This window comes from Leptinotarsa decemlineata, unplaced genomic scaffold, assembly GCF_025532065.1.
Source record: "Leptinotarsa decemlineata unplaced genomic scaffold, Ldec_3_MD MMD2_tig00001393_RagTag_RagTag, whole genome shotgun sequence".
In the NCBI taxonomy this organism is placed as follows: Eukaryota; Metazoa; Arthropoda; class Insecta; order Coleoptera; family Chrysomelidae; genus Leptinotarsa; species Leptinotarsa decemlineata.
In genome coordinates this window covers 5,033,140-5,044,356 of record NW_027412562.1, presented here as the reverse complement: position 1 = coordinate 5,044,356, position 11,217 = coordinate 5,033,140, and the positions used below count along the sequence as shown (strand labels likewise).

General features: G+C 34.2%; 1 long non-coding RNA gene across 1 annotated transcript; it reads left to right on the top strand.

The window, feature by feature from the left end:
* Window positions 1-289: 289 nt before the first annotated feature.
* Window positions 290-8,411, top strand: LOC111509493 (uncharacterized). Its single transcript, XR_012465563.1, has 2 exons — window positions 290-2,672; window positions 8,211-8,411. It is a non-coding gene; the product is annotated as an uncharacterized lncRNA (long non-coding RNA).
* The last annotated feature ends 2,806 nt before the right edge of the window (window positions 8,412-11,217 follow it).

Sequence of the window (11,217 nt, the reverse complement as noted above, 5' to 3'; positions counted from 1 at the left end):
GTTTTTTTTTTATAATTCATTATTCAAAAAAATGGAGTTGTTTCGAAAGTATGTTTTCTTTCGTATAATCCAATGTTTACATGAAAGTAGTTATTTCGAGAGGAATTTTTCTTCCAGTTTGTGTCTGAAAGGTTTGTTTGAAGGTGGTTACCAATATTTCATAGTAAATTTCATTAGAATTCCATTGTCTAATCTAATATATATATATATATATATATATATATATATATATATATATATATATATATATATATATATATATATATATATATATAAAAATAGATGTTTGTTGGTTGGTTGGTTGGTAACTGATAAACTTCTACATCGCTCAACCGATCGTGATGAAACTTGACATGTATAAGTAATTTTTCATAGAGGAGGTTTTTAGGCTATCAATTTTTCTGTAACTTGCCACTAGATGGCACTGTAGAACAATTTTTGGAAAGCACTGTTCTATAACGCTGCGCACGCCTAAGTTCGTTGATTCTGATTCTGTCAAAACATTGGAACAGCAGCGATACAGCAACATAGTACTAGTATGATATAAAATGATTTGAAATCCCTGAAAGAATCTGTAAAATCAAAATGAATATCTAAAAATAACAATAATTTACAATTAGCGGTAGCTGATCTTTTTAGCGGGGGTTGGCCGTTTTCCGCTTCATTATGGGTTTCCATATGTTGCATATCTCTACGTTAGCTTAGCTGAATGCGTTGTTGGACAACATATATGTGGCTTCTTTGAATTTCCTTCTAAACCAGTGTTCTTCCTTGTGAGTAATCTCAACTTGGGACCACTTAATATTATGTTGATGCTTCACTATTTCCGATTCGCTGGTTTTCCTTCGCTGTGTGTGTTTTTTGTGCTCGGCAATGCGGACTTTCAATGGCCTCTTAGTTTTACCGTAATATTTTTTTCCGCACTCGCAGGGTATCCGGTAAATGCAATTCTTGGAATCGCAGCCCGCGTTTGGTGGTCTGGTTTTTGTAAGGCTGCTACGGATAGTGTTTCCGGATCTGAAGCAGGTTCTGATGTTGTACTTAGACCCAATTCTTATCATCCTCTCCGACAATCCTCTGATGTAGGGAAGTGCAAGTACTGGTTGTGACGACTTCTCTTCCTCGCGAGTCTCTTGCTGTCTTTTAGCCAAAGTCTGCTTGTCCTACCAACACTTTGGAGATCATATTTGGAGATGCCTTCCTTTTCGAGACCATCCTTCATATTACGGAGCCCGAAAGCACGATTCACTAAAAGTCTTGATGATTCCTCTTTCGGTAGATTAGTGGTGGTTGGATTCGTGATTCAGATAATGTTCCGTGTGAGTGGGTTTTCGGTAAATAGATGTTTCCCACTTAGTGTCGGTTCTCTTCACCAATACGTCTAAGAATGGCAATTCGTTGTGGACTTCCTCCTCCATTGTGCAATTGATGAAAGGCCTTACGCCGTTGATGATCTTCAGAAAGGTGTCTAGTTCTGTATTCCTATGGTTTCATATTATGAAGGTGTCATCAACATATTTCAACCAGACTCGGGGATTTTTGTGGGCTTCTTCGATGGCCAGAGTTTCAAATCACTCCATATATATGTTGGCTATAACTGGTGAAAGTAGCGATACCATTGGCTTTTCTTCATCTCGTGTGAAAAATTCGTCCTTCAGTTGGATATAGCAGCTTCATACACGGCATCCTAGTAATTCCATGATTACTTCTATAGGTGAGTTCGTTCTATCTTCCATGTCTTCGGATAGCTTCCGCTGTATGATTTGAAGTGCTTCTTCGACAAGAACGTTGGTGTAAAGGCTTTCCACGTCAAAACTAATTAGTTCATCTTGCTCTGTGACTCCGATTGCCCATATTCATTTGAGAAAATGCCTTGAATTCTTCGCAAAAAATGAAATTTCTCCTTGTAATGGTTGTATTGTTGGCAGTAAAAATCTGGAGAAGTTTTATGTAGCTGAATCTCTGGAGCTAATGATCGATCTGAGTGGATTTTGGGTAGTCCATACAAGTGCGTCGTGAAATAACTTATCTTGAAATCTCTCAATTTTAATTTATTTCTAATCATTCAATTCACAAGCTTTTTGAGTCACCCTGTATTAGGGAAACACTAACAAAGCACTTTAAACTCTCCCACGTAACTTAGTGCTTCAATTATTCTCTTGCGAAAAACAGGAAAAGGTTATTAATGAATAAAATCCGTCGATTTAAGTGCAGCACCATGTATATATAGGTACTCTCAAATCGCTAACTCTAAACTCTTTCGAAATTTGGCCTTTATATTCGATGAAAGAAGCTTCTTGCCAAAACATCTTGATGGATAACATATATCCAAACTTCACGTGAAAAATCCTATTTTGATTCAAGCACTATTGTAGGAATCTACAGCTTTAAAAGTAATCCTAATCTACCGCAATACCATCCACTCCTAGAACTAAGTGTTCCGCAACAGTTTGATAATAGTAACATAGTACTTAGCTAAAATACCAACTAATTTAGAACGACGCCATTTTAAAATGATAACAATATGAAATACCCCACATATAGTGATATTTATAGCTGAAAAGTGCATAGATTATATTATTTAGAACTACCTGAGTTTGCGGCTAGAAAATATATACATCGACAGAGTGAATTTTTGTAAAATCAATATTTTTTTTCTAAAACATCAATAAGTGAGTAGCGCGCTTGAATTTTGCTAATAAAAGGCTATCTATATATTTGTCAATGAAATGTTATTCGCAGTAAAAATATCAATCTTTGAAACACAAACAATGTTTTTAACAGTTTTATAAGTACAAAAGTGAAATTATTGAAATGGTTTTAACCTTTTTGTTAGTTTTAAGTTGGTGCATATCTAATATATTTTCCTAGCATTCAATACAAAATCACTTCCTGCGCCTTTGAGAAAACATTTTTTACACTTTTATTTTTCATCGTTATCGTTTTAGGCTGCATTTACTATCGAAACGCACACTTAGAACTTCTAAAAAACTCTTATGAAATTGTCTTGCTTGAATATGTTGCAAAAGTGCAATAAGAGAAGTCTTCTGTTTGAAATCTGTCTTTCCGTTAACCAGCTGTCGCACCCCTACGAACGACAACTCTCAAAAATCTAAATTAGTGCGAGCTAAAGACTAACGAGGTCTTACTTTCTAACGTGTGATTCCTAACACGGATTGGACGATAGCAAGTGAAAATCGATCGTTCAGTCTGGGGCTTGAACCAGCGACCAGCACGGCGGTCGATTTGAGTGACTGAACAAAAACACCCACGTCGGACCGACCAGCTATCGTCCACAAAACAACTTTTCAAGAGTGTAAGAAAACATTTTTATTAACTGCTGAAATGTTTATAAGACTGTTTTGTAGTGTTCGTAAAAGGCGTTACAAAATCTGTTTTTTAAAAAAAATCTCTTCTTCCGTTAATCAGCTGTCGCCTCCATAAGAACGACAACTCTCAGAAGTTGCGAAACTTGTGCGAGCTGAGGACTAACGAGGTCTTACCTTTTAACGTGTGATTTCTAACACAGTTGCAGAATCATTCCAGCTTCAACCAGATGAATTATCTCGAGAAAAATATCTGGTCGAGGCGGGAATCGAACCCACGGTCTTCCGATCGTGAGTCGGACGCACTACCATCGCTGCCAATTCCACAATATCAATAAAGACTGTAATGTTTTATAAAACGGTACCAATTTCCTACTTACAATTGGTTTATAAACACATTTGTGGGAGATAAACAGTTTTATAATTTGTTTCTCCGAAACGTTTTCATAACTATTATAAAATGTAAAATTGCTAGTTGGGACGAATTGGGCGTCGAAGTTCTGCCTCTCCAATCATACTCCCCAGACTGATTCACATGTTCATAGAGAAAGTTTGAAGATATAATCAAAATAATATGTCTGATATTGTTAAAACGTCTTACCTTTTATTTATTTACTTATACCATTTTATATTTTGAATTTTGAAATTGTATTATTAGTATTCCAATGTCTGCAGAACCCACGCACAAGTATATCCTTCTGTGGGATTTCTATATTTATTCGGAAATTGCCTCGTAGAACTTGTGACATTAAAACATGTATATTTGCCAATAAATATCATTATTATTATTATAGATATTACAGTTTGAATGGACTCGTAAAAACGGACAAAACTTTTAAAAAACCTAATATTTTTGTTACAAGTCATCCCTTCTATTCCTACTAATATTATAATTGCGAATGTAAGTTTTTTTGTTACGGTTTCACGCGAAAACTACTCAACCTATCATCAAGAAATTTTGTACGCATGTTCTGAAGGCACGCAGGTACGCATGTTATTGAAAAAAATATTTTTATTTAATATAAAAAAATTGTTTGTGAACAAAATGTCAAAATCTAGCTACTTTAACATCATCTAGCATTCTAGTATGAAGGTGCTTTATTCAAAGCGTTCGCAGAAGTTATCAAGGAATTGTGGTCAGAAGTTTCATCTGATAGAGTAATAAACACTGCCTACTTTAAACGTCAGATTCAAAGATTTGCCCCTCGATTCATGGGATCTTTCCATCAAGACCCCCAGGAATTCCTTCGATTTCTTTTAGAAGGTTCACATGAGAACCTCAATGGAATTACTGAGAAATCTAAACCGATCTTTACGGAGATTGACGAAAAATTGAGCGACAGCGGAAAAGCGCAAGAGTCCTGGCTGAGATACATGAACATGAACAACTCTAAGATAGAAGACAATTTCGTGTGTGCACTATGAAGTGCACACACTGTGGATTCTCATCAGTAACCTTCGATCCTTTCTGGGATTTGTCTCTCCCTATAACACAAAGAACTCGACAATTGAGTTTGTCAGAAAGATTGAATTTCTTCACAAAAGAGGACACCCTGGATGGAGATGAAAAACCAACTTGTTCGAGGTGCAAGGAAAGAAGAAAAGTCCCTATCGATCCATAAGTTTTCCCGTATTTTAATAATTCATTTAAAAAGATTCTCTTCAACGGAAAGATTCAGAGGCAAATTGAGTGTTGCCATTGAGTGTTCTTTAGAAGAATAAGATATGAGCAATTATGCAGCAGACAATGTGGTTCCTTGTCGTTACAATCTATATGCATTTTTGAATCACAGTGGGACTACCTGCAATGGGCATTACACAGCATATTTCAGACACCCTTATAGTGGCACGTGGAATGAATACAACGATTCACACGTGTCCCCAATTTCACGTGTCCTCTTTTATGAACAGGAGGGAACAAAGCATCACTTTTGAGGTGTTTTTTTCCTTATCTCTTTTAATAAGCTTAATTCTGTTAATTGACTTGTATTTCATGATTCTTCTGATTAAAAAAATGTATAGTCCAGTCATTATAGTAAGTTCACCTCGGAATTCGAGATACCCAGCTGTAAGTTTGTAAATACTTGTATATTGACACCCTAAAAGTTGTCTCAAAACCTACATATGATAGGGTGTAAGCAACTATTAAATTTCAAGGTCAAAGGTCACAAAAATCGGTTTTTTGAGCTTTTTTGGAAATATCTCATTTCCTATGGGTTTTTTGCTACTTGTATTTATTATCAATATTGTAGAATACAAAATTTGCTACAAATTTTGTTCAAAAAAATTTTTTATACGGTGAACCGTTTTCGAGATAGAGGGCGGAGAGCACGCGGTCACAGCATCACTTCAGGTCAACCGGTGCCTCCGGTCGAAAACGCGCCATATATAGTTGATGAACTATCGATAAATCAATGATTATGAATATTTGTTAATTTTTATCAACTATTATATTATATTTTATCATTTTTTTCCTAACTTATCTACTTTTTATTCAGTATTAATTTATTTAACAACACTTACCTGCCCATGTAATTGCAGAATTGTTAATGAAAATATAGGAATTATATTTGAATTTCAACCTAATTAATATTTATAACTTCTTACATGATGAAAAAAAAAATAAATTATGAATTAATCTTTTTATTAAAAAATATCATTGAATACATTTATTTTTATTGAAAGTAAAGAAATGGAATAACGGGTACAAAAACTACAATTTATAATTTTAATCATCTTCTTCCTCTTCATCGTCTTCTGGCTGCTGGTAAATTTCAAACTGGTCTTCATTATCGTCTTCAACGACATTTGTCTCAAGTTCTTCCATGGTTTCGGGGTCAAAGGTTCCATCTTCGTTAATGTCGCTCTGATATGGTAGAGCATTGAGACAAGCTTGCCCATTACATTGGCCACAAGCTAAAGAGCATTGCAAGCCCGCTTTCCTGCATCCGCATCGTGAACCACAACCACTCTTGCAGTTGCAGAAAATTGTATTCAGCAAATCTTCTGGAGCAGGTGGTAAAATTGTCATGATAGGCTCCAGAAAATCGTTTCGCATTGCCCAACCCCATACCTGGGGTTCCAAATCATGTCCTAACCAAGTTTGAACTTGATAATATACACGGTTGAAATGTTGATGAATTGTTGGTGGAATATTTGAAAGCTGCACAGGTTTATTAAGTTTTGTAGACTTGACGTAATGCATATAACGAAGATGATCGAGACTTTTCACAGATTTCGGAGCATTATAGACTGCCAATAAGGTTTGAGTTCCACTCTCTAATAATCTCTGGGCCGAACAATTTTCTTTCTCAAATGCTGCAGCTAGTTCATCCAAATTTGTCAGTTTCTCAAAAACTTTTAAAAATGATTTTTTTCCCTTTTTGAAAAGCGCAGAAGTTGTGTCACAGACACTTAATGCGTGCAGAAATAAAATATGTTTTTTAAAATGAGGATAGTTATCAAAACTTTTAGTCGAGTATATCTCCGTTTTTACATTACCTTTCCCAACTTTTTTAAAGAAAATTTCTTGTTCGTAAGACAGTGTACGCCCAATTAAAATGACAAGTAAATCAATATCTTGTCCTATTATAACTGCAGTTTTTTTAGACTTTGATTCTTCAATTGCAGTTTCAACAATAAGAACATCCGCATCATCTCTGGCTTGTTTAGTAGTAATATTTGCAGCTTGTAATTTTTCAATTAACATATTAATGAACTTATCTTTGTTATTTCGATTTGATAAGAATTTTTCTTGAGTAACTGGTACAACCATTGTTTCATCGAAACAAACTTCATACGTTTTTGAAAGTGCAGCAGGTCTTCTCTGCTGCTCCATAGCTTTTACCTTCTTACTGTAGTCTGAATATCCGTCAAATACAACAATTATATTGGAACTGTAATGCCTTTGTAAATAATTCATGTATTTATCAAAAATAATAGAAAAAGTATCTTCTCTGCTCCATACAACATGATGAAGAAAAAATCCGCCATCAATAATGAACGTTTTAGTAAACGGTTATCAGTATTACTGAATAGATATAGATTTAATGCATGAAGAAAGTGATAAAATAATATAATAGTTAATAAAAATTGACAAATATTTATAATCATTGATTTATCGATAGTTCATCAACTATATATGGCGCGTTTTCGACCGGAGGCACCGGTTGACCTGAAGTGATGCTGCGACCGCGCGCTCTCTGCCCTCTATCTCGAAATCGGTTCACCGTATAAAAAAATTTTAAAAACAAAATTTGTAGAGAATTTTGCATTCTACAATATTGATAATGAATACAAATAGCAAAAAACCCATAGGAAATGAGATATTTCCAAAAAAAGCGCAAAAAACCGATTTTTGTGATCTTTGACCTTGAAATTTAATAGTTGCTTACACCCTACCATATGTAGATTTTGAGACAACTTTTAGGGTGTCAATATACAAGTATTTACAGACTTACAGCTGGGTATCTCGAATTCCGAGATTCTTACCTAATTTAAGCTTAAATGACTGGATTAATATAATTTTCGAAACTTCATCGTATGTAATCATTTTTAAAAATTGATAATCCCGACCAAGCATTAAAATATATTTCTCAGATTGATTCATTTCTATTGTACTGACACTTATTTATAGGCATAAATGTGAGCGAAGCCCCAGGTAAAAGCTAGTCAAATATATTTATGTGTCAATCATGTTTTTTATTTATTTTGCTATCATTCTATGATGTTATGAACTGTGTTTTCCTGTTGTATGAATAAATGAATAAATTTCTTATTATAGGTGTCTTAAATACGTATATCTCTACGTATGATGGAAATCTAAAATAACCATGATTATTATAACATTCGATATGCACCTTACGCATCGTTTTTCTTTTTCAGATTGTGACCAACCCCATACAAAACCCGGATATGTCTGCGAGGCATATATTATTCGTTACTTCTGGAATAATGCTGAGAAGGGATGCGAACAATTTATTTACGGTGGATGCAAAGCAACCAATAACAATTTCGAAACTTTAGATGACTGCAATAAAATTGCTGGAAAAATATGTCGCTCCTAAATTGTTGTCATACAGCCAATCACATGCATCTATTACTGAATAAATATTATTGTTATTATCATTGTCACTATCCAATTAGTTTTTCTATCTCTATTGAAATTATAGACGGAATTCAGACACCAACTAATGGAAATCCCAAAATGTTTATAAATCGACCTTTTGGAATGTTTTCATCTATCCAATGACCAAATGGAATTGAACAAGTTTCCTTCTTATTTCCTAATGTTGAAATTGGTAATTAATTCGATATTTCAAGTGAAGTTGATGCGTAAACATATCCAATTGAAGGACTTTGTTCCTAAAATGTGACATTATCAATCATCAGGTTATTATAATTTGAAATACTGGTGTAACCTGGGCTAAAAAGTCCCGGCCCTAAGGTCTGGTCGTTCCTGTTCCTGTTGCTCATGACAGTCGACTAACTTTTTGAAGTTCATCAATTCTCTCCACACTCCTCCACGACTCTATAAATTTTTTGGATTTGACAATAACAAAAGTTAACAACAGACATGATTTTTCAATTTATCGTAAACCGGCACATACAGATATTATCATTCATAATTCGTCCACTCACCCATATCAGCATAAGGTAGCAGCTTTCAACAGTATAATCCACAGACAATAAAGAACTGAATATAATAAAGCAAATAGCCGTCAACAATGATTACGATAGCGGTCTAATACATTCTTCATTATCAAAAAAGTTATGCAGTCAAGCTTTGAAAGAAGTTTATGAATAACAAAGATAAAAGTTCAGTTTAAGAAATATCAAGAGTGTTTTATATAGGTCAAACTGGAAGAACATTCAAAGCCCGCATAAAGGAACACAAATATACTTTCCGGAATGGAAAAATAAATTTCTCATATGCCACTCATTTAATCACAGAGGGACATGAGTTCAGTCATGAATACAAGCCCCTCTATTTCCAGAAGAAAGGTTTGAAACTCAACCTGTTGGAGGGTATGGAAATAAACAAATTCATAAACACCTTATGAACGATCAAACTGAATTGAATAATTCACCATTATTGAATCTGTTCATTTGCAGGTGGAAATAGTTGTGTATATTTACAGGTATACTTTCGAAACATTTATTGATTTTGTTAATGAATTCATATCTGACCTTTTCGAGTAGAGTAGATTAATTAGGCAGACGAGTAAGTAAGTAACTCTCAGTTTATGCCTGAGGAAGCTATTGTATAGCGAAACACGTGTCGCGGTTTTTGTAAAACCCTTTTAGTGAAAATCATACAATAAACTGTATTGATTAGTTTTTTAATATGGATTTTCATCAAGTATCTGCCAGTTTTATTCAATCAAAACTCTTCGACTCATTCATTCTAATAAGTGCTTCCCAAATCTTTTATATCATTATCATATAATGCACATATAGAACTCTTATCTGGATGAGTAATATAACACAATATAGACATTCCAATGCCTAGGTGAAAATCACTCATTGAAGAAAATTGAAAGATAATAACTACGTTGTACAATAAATTGTATATTATATTAAAAACAAACTTGATTTGATATTCTCTCAGGTATGAAATGTCGTGTCGTGAATTGAAAATCCTGTATGAAGGCATGAAATGAGAAAATACTGCTTGTATTAATATCGGTTGGAACTCAGTATGTCACACTTCATCACAGGTCATCGGAATTAGATACGCCAATATTCAGGAGCTCAAATGAAAGGTAAAAAACTGTTCACTTGAAGATTCAGTTTACATTGTAACTATCACGGTTCGTTGACCAGGCACGTACGAATAATCAAAGTGATTTGTCACTAAAGAAAACCTCATCAATTTTCTTGCACATGCTCTACTAGCCGGAATGAATTCAAATGTCTTTTGTGATTTTGCAAATGATTTGCGATTTGCCAGAAAAAAAAGTAAAAGAAAAATTTTATGTTGAACGGTTTTATTGGAAAAAAATAATAATGATGTAGATGATACACTGAAAACAAAAAAATAATTAGGAAGGTCCTAGGTAGCAGTCATCACACCACTCGCCTCAGCAATTGAGGTGAGTGGTATTGATTGGGCCTAGTATTTTCATATTTACTCAACGATTTTATTATTTTCTTATCTGATCAATAGTTTGCTGAGGAGAGTGGTGTGATGACTGCTATCTGGAACCTCCCGAATTAGTTTTTAGTACATTACTACATCATTATCATCTTTTTTTTTCAAATAAAACCGATTAAGATGATTTTTTCACTTATATTATTTTCAAGTTTTCAGTTTCTAATTCCGTTACTCAATTCTTCTTATTCTGTTTAGTTCATTCAGTGGCTGAGTATTACAAGGTTCATTTCCTGAAAATGTGTTGCAATCTGAATCCTCAATAACTCCTTTTGCCTTTATGAGCTTTCTTTTTCATTATGTAGCAGTTTCCGTTTTGTTTTTGTTTATTTTACTTCAATTATTATTTACCATGTTGTTCCCATGAGTAATAGACATTATAACGGTTGACCCCCCAGAGGTCTAACAGAGGGGCAAGGCTTATATACAATAAGATGTGCCTGAGTCTTAATAGCATTGAAGCATTGGAGTATCCTCATAAGGATCTCCAAAGAGAAAGATAATTCTAGAGCTACATCTTTTTCGATTCAAAAAATGAGTAGTCTGGTTCAAAGGGGAAATACAGCTTTATATTTAGGTACATTTATTTATTTCAAAACACTAAGTAAATATATCAGCATCCGCCTATGATGGTACAGCCAATCCTATCCAATCTTCATCTCCAGTTGATAGTTATTCATTAAAATGCTCTATCTCCAATGCCGCTATCCAAGCCTCATGTTTTGTGCAATGAAATCC